Raw genomic sequence first — 10,755 nt, 5'->3', positions numbered from 1 at the left:
GGGAGAGGGGGAAGGCGAGGGGGAGGGGAGAGAGAGAGAGAGAGAGAGAGAGAGGGGGAGAGAGAGAGATTGTAGAATATAGTTTCCTTCTAATCAATTCAATTATGAAATATTAATTGATATAATACGCCATAAAGGAGATTTTAAAATTATTATTAATACGGCTGATTATTTTATCATGCTTATTTAATTATTATTATCACATTGCGCAATTGTTCTATATTATCTATAGATTTTATATTTTGAAGAAAGAGAGATATATTCCTATTTCACAGGATATTTGCTCAATTGATCCATTATGCCATATACTCGAGGGATTTCTGATGATCCCCCTATTTCCCATCTTAGCACCCCTTTTTGGCACCAGCCGCAAAGGGATGCGCCACCAGGTACCATTTATTTGTCCGCTGTTCGCAACGTCATAACTCAAATCAGCAAGATCAGATTATGATATATCGCAGAAAATGCAATGTGTCTAGATTCCACGTAAAAGCAAAAGAAAAAATTCTACTGTAAGACTAAAATTCAACGAAAGATTGCTGCATTATTCCATTCCCCAGAATATATTATTCGTTTCCCTATTGAAAATTTTTCTTATTTAACATAACTTGGATAATATTTCTTTACTATATTAACTTAGAAATCCTATTCTGAAGCAAAATATATATGTAACTATATTTAATCAAAATGCATATTTAACGTAACTATAATGCACACTATCTGTTTTAATCGAATTATCATATATATCCGTTTATTAAAGCTACGTTCTTTCAATTAAAAGTGCCCTTATAAAGACTTCGACCCAATCCTGATGACACCACACGAGCATTGTCAGTGATGAACGATGTCAGTGAGATTAGGGTACTTAATCGTGGCACATCAAAAGGGGGGAGCTATTCTACAGCTCAGTAACACGTATTGTCCCTAAATGTACCTTTTGTCATCCAATTGAATCTGGAATGTGTCATCTGCGCCACAAAAAAACTACACGCGACGATTCTGTGGCGTCTTGGCCTCGCAGATCGGAATTGCATCAAAATATCACGAAGACAGCAATGAAGAAAATTTTTTAAAGAAATAATATATATCTCTTAGATAAAATCTAACAAGGGTATGTGTGATTAAAGATAAAAATTTTTACATCGCATAAATTCATTAAAATTTTAATTAAAATAAGATTCTTATCCTCTTTCTTAAGAAGGCAGAGTTTTAATTGTAAGATAAATGGAAAATTCTAATTTTTTTGCCCACTTCTCGTTGAAATATAAATTTTAAAATGCAACATGACATCGATATTAGATCGCACAACGAAATTTAACGAGAATATGAAACGATCAAGCGATTATATTATTTCAGTGAAAAGCTGCTATATCGATTACAATCCGATGTGTTGCACTGCACGCGCTCAATTTATTTGCCGGAAGTAATCTCGGATTCGAACAATACATGATGTATGATATTTAACGTTCAGCTGTTATGCTTTCGAATGAGACTATATGATGTACAAATAAATGTGATATATGAAATCATGCTTTTTTAGACTTTACATGCTTGGCTATTCTAAATTCAAAAATTCTCTCTCTCTCTCTCTCTCTCTCTCTCTCTCTCTCTCTCTTTCTCTCTCTCTCTCTCTCTCTTGTAGCAAATAAAACAAAATTATGCAGTTTACAATAATCTAAAGTATTGAATTACGCATTTGCATACAATGTTATTAAATTAATTAAAAAATGAAAGGGTGTAATTACTTAATGAATTAGCAAAATGTCAATTATTATAAAATTGAAATGTAAAAAACAATGTATAAATAATAAAAAAAAGAGAACAAATTCAAAATCAACTTAGAACAGAAATTCTATATAATTTAAATAAACAGAAAAATAAACAATAAAAATAATAAAAAAGTAATAAAATGTTATTCTGTAATATTTGTAAAATTTCATAAAATAATAAAATAAATTTCATTAGCGTGTAATAACAATACTTTTTTAATAAATTTTTTAATAAAAAAATGGCAGATATATATATATATATATATATATATATATATAAAATACAATAGATTGAAAAATATTTCACTTAATCGTTTTACATTTTTAATCTACAATTCATATTAGTTTTTGATCTTTTTGTGAATAGTACATGTATCTATGTACCTTGACATACATGAACATTAATACAGATTCCTCAAAGGAACCCATGAAGACATCCTTGATACCTATTATCGTAGCCATACCTTGTAATATGTAGTATAATTATATCATTAGTATTAAGCAAAGTCCCGTAGCAGCATGGGGGTCAGATATTTAATTATATAGTAAAAAATAGGTACTATAGGAACGTTCTCACGTATACGGATCGCAAGGTTAATCGATATTAGGTATTCTTAGTACGGAGAGTCAGTCTGTCGAGTGACGGTAAAATTTTATCGTTCGCCATGCGAACCCATGCGCTTCAATAATCAACGTAATATAAACGGCTTCTCTTTGTAGAGAAGCTTTCAGCGGCGCTCCTGCACTATGCGCAATACAAATGTTCTGAAACTTGGACGATTATCTTCATTTAACGTACCTCCTCTTTCCAATTCTAATCTCGCAAATTATTTACTCAAATCTCGTAATGTCCTTCCACTGTGATAAAATCTCTTCCTTCAATCACCGCGGATTAAGCCCAGTCAAATTTCAATTTCTCGGCTGAGAAGTTCTATCATTCGAATCATCTGAATGGAAATTGAAGTGACCATTTTCGAAATCTATGATGTTATTGTAGAAACTAAAATTAAAATTCTTTAGATATATTTTAACTTAAATGTATCTTACAATTATACATTGCCTTATTAAATATTATATTTCACTCGTACGAAACGAACGATTTTGCTGAAGAAAAATTCAACTGGATATAAATCTGATTGTGAGAATAATTTTGTTACGATGAACAATGGTACATAAAATTTTGACATTGTAGCAATCCCTGTTTAAATGTCCCCTATATAATTGATTTAATAATCCAATCAAATTATTTTCAGATTTTTATCTTGCTAAATTTTTAGATACTTCAGCAAAACCATGTATTTTAAATACATTAAACAAAAAATTTAAGTAATTGAGGAGATCTGTCATTCTTTATCTTATCACAATTTTGTTTTTCAATAAGGTATCTTTTGATATTATAATAAAAAAAAATGATATGTAATTATAAAAAAAATTGTCAATTTATGATACTAATTGAGCATAAAATGGACGGAGAAGAGTCAATAATACGCTTTAAACGATGATCGATTGAATTAATGATAGGAACGAGTTAATCGCAATATGAAATAAGAACATAATTTACTAGCTGTTCTCGATAATAAAATTAGCTCTCTAACCGGTCTTCGACGCTTCGTTATCATGAACTTGCCGCCTTTCTTTTTTCACATGATGTTATTCGTGTAACACGGAATTTTCCGAAGCGTAATGAATTTACTTATCGTACGGAACTACGTCATGAATGCACGTATCAGACTTGAAGCATTCCAGTATTACAAATGTATTTATACCGTATATAGATATAATACGGAACCTTCAAATGGTATAAATGCACAAAGAATATAAATATTGATTACCACAGAACAGAATATTTTTAGAATTTCAATATCGTGACTTCAATTCGAGATATAATGCAATCTATTAATCTATTAATGAATCTAATAGTAAACTCCCATACAGTAAAAAAAGACTATTCTTAAATCAATCATAAAATATTCATATATAAGCAAAAATTTTGTAATCTTGTTTTAAAGATTTTAGTCTTGATTGAATATATATTGATATAAGATTTTTAATTGAGCAAATCTTGAATTGAGTACAAAGTAATACTTGCATCAAAATAAATTTTATCAACTCAAATTAATATGTTTGAAGCAAAATCACAATATTTTGCTTGTATATGAATATATTAGGATTAATTTAAGAATAGTTTTTTTTTCTGTGCAAGCAGAACAAAAGTCATTGACTTCAAATCATTAAAATTAAAAGTCATTTCTCGATTAATCGCAATCCATTTTAATGTACGTCATGTTTATGTTACCGTAACGTGTCATTCTGTTTGAGATATTTAATTATCAATGTGATGTACTAATTATTACATTCGATCCGCCGTCGTCTAATTATTGTAGATGAAAAATTCGCAGTAATTAACGAAGATAGATAAAAATATGACAAATCGTGAGAAAGTGTCTCAAACACCGTTGCAGATATTAAGATCGCAATAACGTTTTAACTTGCCCTCAAAATGTTATATCTTTGCGTAAACTGATCGGTATCTTCCAAAATAGGACGAAAAATATTGCAGGAAAAGATAAACGAGGAGATAAAGAGAACGGAGAGAAACTTAAAGTTATTCCTAGCGCGATGAGAGTGTTTTACGACGCGACGACTTGCCACAGAGCAAACTAATTAGCATAATTCGCCCAAAGCGAACAATAAGGATCGACTGAATGATCAATGAACCGTACGTGCGGTAACTCTTCCCTAATAAGCTACATGTTTTCTCTGGATGTAGCTTGTAAACGAACTAGTATAGGATAGTAATCCGATACTAAAGCGTCAAATATACAGAGGGTGCGACATAAAGATTCTCTACACGAAGAAAAACAAAAATAAAATGAGGAGAGATCCCTCGGAAGGAAAATAAAAAAAATAAAAGATCTCGTTAAAAATTAAATATAGCCAAGATTTTCTATTGTCGCATTTTCTCACATTGTCCGTTTTATTCCATTTATTAAATAGTACATATTTCAATATGCGAGTCTAAATAACCGGAAGAGACGTCGACAGTTTCACGTCACGTGATATATCGACAAAGATGCGAACTGGCAAAGCAGACAGACGTTGTAGCAATATATTTCCTCTTACGTAGCGCGCAAGAGCGAAAGGCACGATGATCTCCGTGCGTATTTTCATTGTTTTTCAGTATAAAACCGTGAAAAGTACTATGGAGCCCGTTATGCACACAATCCTGTTTACTTGTCTAATGGAATTACGTAGACGACCCAGCGTTAGGCGGAAAAAGGAAATGACGTTGTAGTCGCGCGAACTGCAACAACTAAAGTACAACGGTGTTAAACTACCGGCGATATCGCATTGCAACAAGTCACTGTCCGGCCGAGTATGCAGATGATTCCTTTTATATCACAGTTTATGACATTTTAACTTTTGCTACATGTTTCCGACTATCCAGCGAATGTAAATATAATTTTATTTTAAATAAATGAATATATTAATGTAAAATTCTATTATGCACTTGCAATAATAAAATTATAATTATTATGTCATATTTTGTTCATAATATAATTACGTATTATATTAGTTTATGTCAGTTTTATTAATTGCATATATAAAATTTGTTATAAATAATCAAACGTTATCTAAGATGTATACATATTGAATATGAGAGGAAAATGTTTGATATTTACGATTATAATTGCAAAGTAAAATAATAATTGTAATAGATATATGATAGAGCTCCATTTTTATAGTTATTTTTGTTATAATAATATAAGTAGTAATAGTAATTTACTATTATACAATATTATACTATAAAAATGGAACTCTATCTATATATCCATCACAATTATTTCTAAAAGATATTTTTTAAGATATTTTTTAAGATTTATCCTTTGTATGATTAATAAGTATTATTATAATTATACAATTTTTGATAGAATATATATAATTATTACAATAAATATAATTATTACTAATAGTAAATAAGAGTAAATCTTAAAAAACATCTTAATTTTTAGATATTAATTCAAATTCCACTTAAACGAGAAATGATTATTGACTGTAAGTGATAGTTAAATTATGGCAACCGCAATCATCATTTTTTTCTCTCAGTGTAGAATAACCTATGTACACTGATGTGTACTGATCACTACTTACGATATTGCGGAAGCGTCTTGAAATTACTCAAAGTTACCGATTTGACCGTACGAACGAGCGGAGGAAATATCGGTCTGAAAGAAAAATTTCCTGAGGAGAAAAATATCGTTACTTGTCGTACTTTCGAAAAAGTTTCTCGTTCATTGAAAAACTTGGCGTATTCATACGACTGCAATCTATCTGACTACGATTTATCTGGAGAACAGATTTGTATTTTAAACTATTCCATTTCCACTGCATACCATATGTTACGGAAATACGACGTATCGATTCGGCGCAATATGTCCAATACATAATCTTTCAGTCTTTCATTTCCTTCACAAGAAACAGTGCATAATATTCAACTCTGGATATTTCAAGCAGAATTCCTGATCTTGTTTCGTATTCGAACGTATCAGTTTTACGATATAACTATCAGCCTCTTGATTTCATAAAATTTAACGGAAGTATCTCATGTTAATCATGTTCTCTTGAGACAGATACGCATTCGTAATAAAACGGAACGGTACATTCTCTGCAATCATACTCTCGTCCGATAAATACAAATCTCTAATTTCACTCTATTATCGTAAATTTCATATTCATACAGACCCACACGGAAAGAACACTTTTGCTGATAAAAAAATTTAGCTGGACATGCAGATCTGAAAATAATTTTGCTGGATTATCAAGATAATTACATAGAAATTTATAATGAACAATGTTGCAAAAAATTTTGACTTCCAGTTACCAGTTTAAGCATTCTATATAATTATTTTAATGATCCAACAAAATTAATTTTCAGATCTGTATTTAATTACATTTTTTAATATTTTAGCAAAATTCTTTCCGTGTAAACAGCACAGAAAGTCATTGTAATATCAAAATGTAACATCAAAATGATCATTAAAAGTCACTTTTTAATTAGTCATGATTTATTTTAATGTGCCATTTTAGTGATATCGTGATCCATTGTTTTGCTTGGAAAGGAAAACTCTCACCGGAAAAAATTCTAGTTTCTTTGTACATATGAATAAGAAGTATGAACAAAACAAATTTTGATCAAATGAATCAAAATTCTAATTATCGTAACTAAATTTCTGGTAAGCTCGACTAAAACGTTTGATAGATTTTACTATAAATGTCTAATCCGTAATTCTTTGATTAAATCTACCTGAATTCCAATTAATTATTAATGCAACAAGACTTTTATTCGAGTGCTTAAAATGCATCTTGATTTAAATATTAATTCGAATTTTTATCCGCAGTCTCCTTCTTTTCCTTCTTTCTCTCCTTTATTACACTTATCTATTACACTCACTTGCGATATCGGGCGATCCAAGGTGTCGAGACCCATCCACTTGTCGCGACGCGGAGTGCAATCATGGAGCATCTCCGCGGGGGTGGTCGCGCGCAGCCGACGGGTGATAACACGATGATAGGAGGGGTACCGCAATCACTCGCGCACCTGTCCAAGTCCGCGCCGACCGATTTCGGTGGTCGCGAAGGACGCGATTTATATATATATATATATATATACGGTCTCGACGTAGGTCACTCCGTCGCACCACCGCGCGAGTCGCGCAACATCACCCGCGTACGATCTCCCATCGGACGTTGCCGGACACACACACGGAAATGCTCATCCGCGATGACGATCGCAGCCGACGACACCCGCGGCGCGAAGTTGCCAGCGATTTGAAGTGCGGTGCAAGCGCCGCGACATTCTCGACTGGCGCGCGCAGTAAGCGAACGAGTGAGCGAATACGGCGGAGAGTATGATGGGAAGAAATGAAATACGAAAGAGAGAGAGAGAAAGAGAGAGAGAGAGAGAGAGAGAGAGAGAGAGAGAAAATTCGGTGGTTGCGTGGGCGCGCGGCGGACGATTTGAAAACACGACGTTCTTGACGACGACGGCTCGAAGTCGTCACGACGACTGGCGCAACCGACGACAGAGAGCGACACGACAGCCCCCGACGGCCGGGTCCGACGCATGCGTCCTCACCACCCTGTGCCCAACCCTGTTTTCCCAGAGACGGCCACCCTCTCGCGTACGTAGCTAGCCGCTTGCCTTTTTCCTTCCATCTCGTTTCGAGTTACCGTTCTGTCTGACAGATCTCCGAGATGGCAGATCCTTGACGTTTCTGTGTCGCAATGGTGAGAGCGAGCTTGCACAGTGCGACGAGGATACCGTGTATAAGATCCCCCTGGACCCGTTTGCCTAAAAACCTCTTGCTTCATCGTATCTTTCTACCGTTTCCTTATTACTATAACTATCGCGATGTATTCCTAAAGGTTTCTCGAAAATGCAATTGCAAAGGTTTGTTCTACTGTGGGGAAAACTTTCCTAAAAATTCAATTCATTGATATCGTAAAATAGTTGAAATATTTAAATTATGCAAATATTAAATGTCATTTAAAAAAAAGTTGTTATATCTTTTATTTGGATAATACGATTTTATTAAAATGTCTGTAAAATTTAAATTGAAATTGATTAAATTTGATTTTTATATTTCTAAATAATTGATTTTTAAATTAAATTAACAAAAATATACGCAATTTTTAATTGCATAGAAACAAATATAATTATACATAGGGGATTGTATTTCCTTAAATTTGGAAGATAAATTGCTCGAAGTAAGAATCAATTTGACTCGGTCCATTCGTTTATCTCCCTGTCTCTTATCTGCTTCGCTATACGATCGAAGTTTATTATCAATAAATAAATGACTGGAAATGCAGTAATTTGTTTACGTACAATCATATATACGCCAAAGATTGTCAAAAAACTATAATATACGATCGAATTTAATGTCTCTTGTATTTTTTTCTCTTGAAAGCTCATTAGATACAATTGTAATATTCTTCTTCCTGTATTATTCTTACTAATTATTGTTAGATATCCTAAAAAGTTTTGTTTTTGAAATTTTAAGAAAATCGCTAGAACATTGCTAGAATCGCAATAGAGATTCTAAAACAGTTAAACTTTATTTTGACTTTAATTGAAGAACAGATAATGTGAGAGATGAAAAAAGAATTTTATTAATCAGTATTGATTAAAAAACTTTCTTGTTATAACTTCCGTAATCTTTGGAAAATATTTCAATGTTTCCCAAAGATTACGCCTTGGCTTTTATCGTATATAGATCTGATATTTTTACAAAATCCAATACTGGCCAATTTAATACTGACAGTGATTAATTACTTCTTAATTGGAATATTAAATTTCCATCTGCAATGTATTTTTATTCCTCTCCATTCAGCCCAATTTTTTTTGTTATTCAGGACTTTTAAAAAATGTAGGAAAATTCAAACAATAATAAATGAAAAATTCAAAGTTATTTTTCATCATCTTTATAATAGTGTATTAAGAAAATATTTTGAAAGAAGTTATCAGACTTTATACTTCTTTATAATTTTGGTGAAAAAGAATGAAATTTTATTTATACCAAAATTATTCAGATTGCAGCCGAATTAAAAATGCTATAACAATGCTTTTAATACCCAAAATAAGTAATTAATCACTATCTTTGAGTATTAATTTTCTATAAGAGTATGAAAGGATTTGAAATGAAATTTTTGAATATATATTTCACTACTAACTATATGATTGAATTAGATTGATATCATAAATCAAAAGATCACGCGCGTGCCCTCGAAATTCAAGTTCCATTAGCCACGCATTGTATATCATTTGCACCTGGACAAGCAGAAATAAATTGGCTGTGGAATACGAATCGTCAATAATCGATAATAATAGCGTTTGAAATTGTGAAATGTTAAATACGCGCCTCTTCTTCAACTCTTTGTCACATTTTTTAAAATTAAATTATATCTGATAATTTTTACATTAAATGACGAATAATTTTAACATATAAAGAATTACTTCTTCTTTATATTGTATATCAAAATTATTTCATAATTTAATAACATAAATTTTGTTTTAGAAGCAGCTCCAACTTTCTTCGTGAGACTAGTGGTAGACTTAGGTCATAAAAATGTTTCACGCGGTGGATAATTGCGCGAAAAAAGAAGGGTAAAAGAAGATAAAAAAGTTTTAATAATTCTCTCATGCGTAATTATTCTCTTCCCCTTTCACCATTATTGCTACACCAATACAAAACTGAATAAACAAGATTAATGAATGCGTAAGACAGCGAAGAATTTCGTTTTTGGACAGTGAATATTAGTCAAGGATTTACGACGAACTCTAATCAAGATAATGAAATAACATGCGATAGAATCAGGCTGGAATCGAGGGTTGCATCAATTACAAAGGCTTCATATTTTTTAAACTCAAAGGAGAATGATTGCCAAGCGCGTTTGATGTTCTAAAGTATGGCTCCCGCCGATGGTCGCCGCAAAGCTTTACGAGTCTAGATTAAAGCGTGTAATACGAGCGCTTTACTTGAGCACGGTACTTAGATACATTATTTCCTCTGTCATTAATTACACAGCTTTGTACATGATGCAATTCAGTTCAGCACATTCGAGCAAGTCGTTCATATTCACTTTAATTTTGTTTTTCACAGGAAAATGAATGGATTGGAAAACGATTCAATAGTTAAAAAAATAATATAATAAGAATATAAAGTTATATATTTCATATAAAGTTATATATTTTAATCAGAGAATTATTTAAAACTTTTTACATTAATATGGTAATGATATCATAGCGAGATGCTGCAATGAGTAACGAAAGACTTGTAACGTTCAGTATTTCTTTGACGAAATCACGAGAAATGAGACGTATAATTGTTCCATTTCTCATGGTTTCATAGTCAACCTAGTTTTAACAACGATAAGAACTGGAATTACGGAATATAACAAGAAAAGAGAATACAAAATTAGACAG

The 10,755-nt window shown here is 31.9% G+C and overlaps 1 protein-coding gene across 2 annotated transcripts in view; it reads right to left on the bottom strand.

Moving 5' to 3' along the window:
- The window catches only part of LOC108690411 (liprin-beta-2), a 154,708-nt gene that overhangs the window by 137,006 nt on the left and 6,947 nt on the right, over positions 1–10,755 (bottom strand). Inside the window, exon 1 of one of the 2 annotated variants that reach the window (XM_018197685.1) lies at positions 7,222–7,271. The exons of the other annotated variant lie outside the window; for it this stretch is intronic. The gene's annotated coding sequence lies outside the window, so the exon portion shown is untranslated. Of the gene's footprint in view, positions 1–7,221; positions 7,272–10,755 lie in introns of those variants that run through there. 2 annotated transcript variants of the gene reach the window in all.

This window comes from Atta colombica, unplaced genomic scaffold (genome assembly GCF_001594045.1).
Source record: "Atta colombica isolate Treedump-2 unplaced genomic scaffold, Acol1.0 scaffold32, whole genome shotgun sequence".
NCBI lineage: Eukaryota > Metazoa > Arthropoda > Insecta > Hymenoptera > Formicidae > Atta > Atta colombica.
This window is presented reverse-complemented; position numbering and strand designations above follow the sequence as displayed.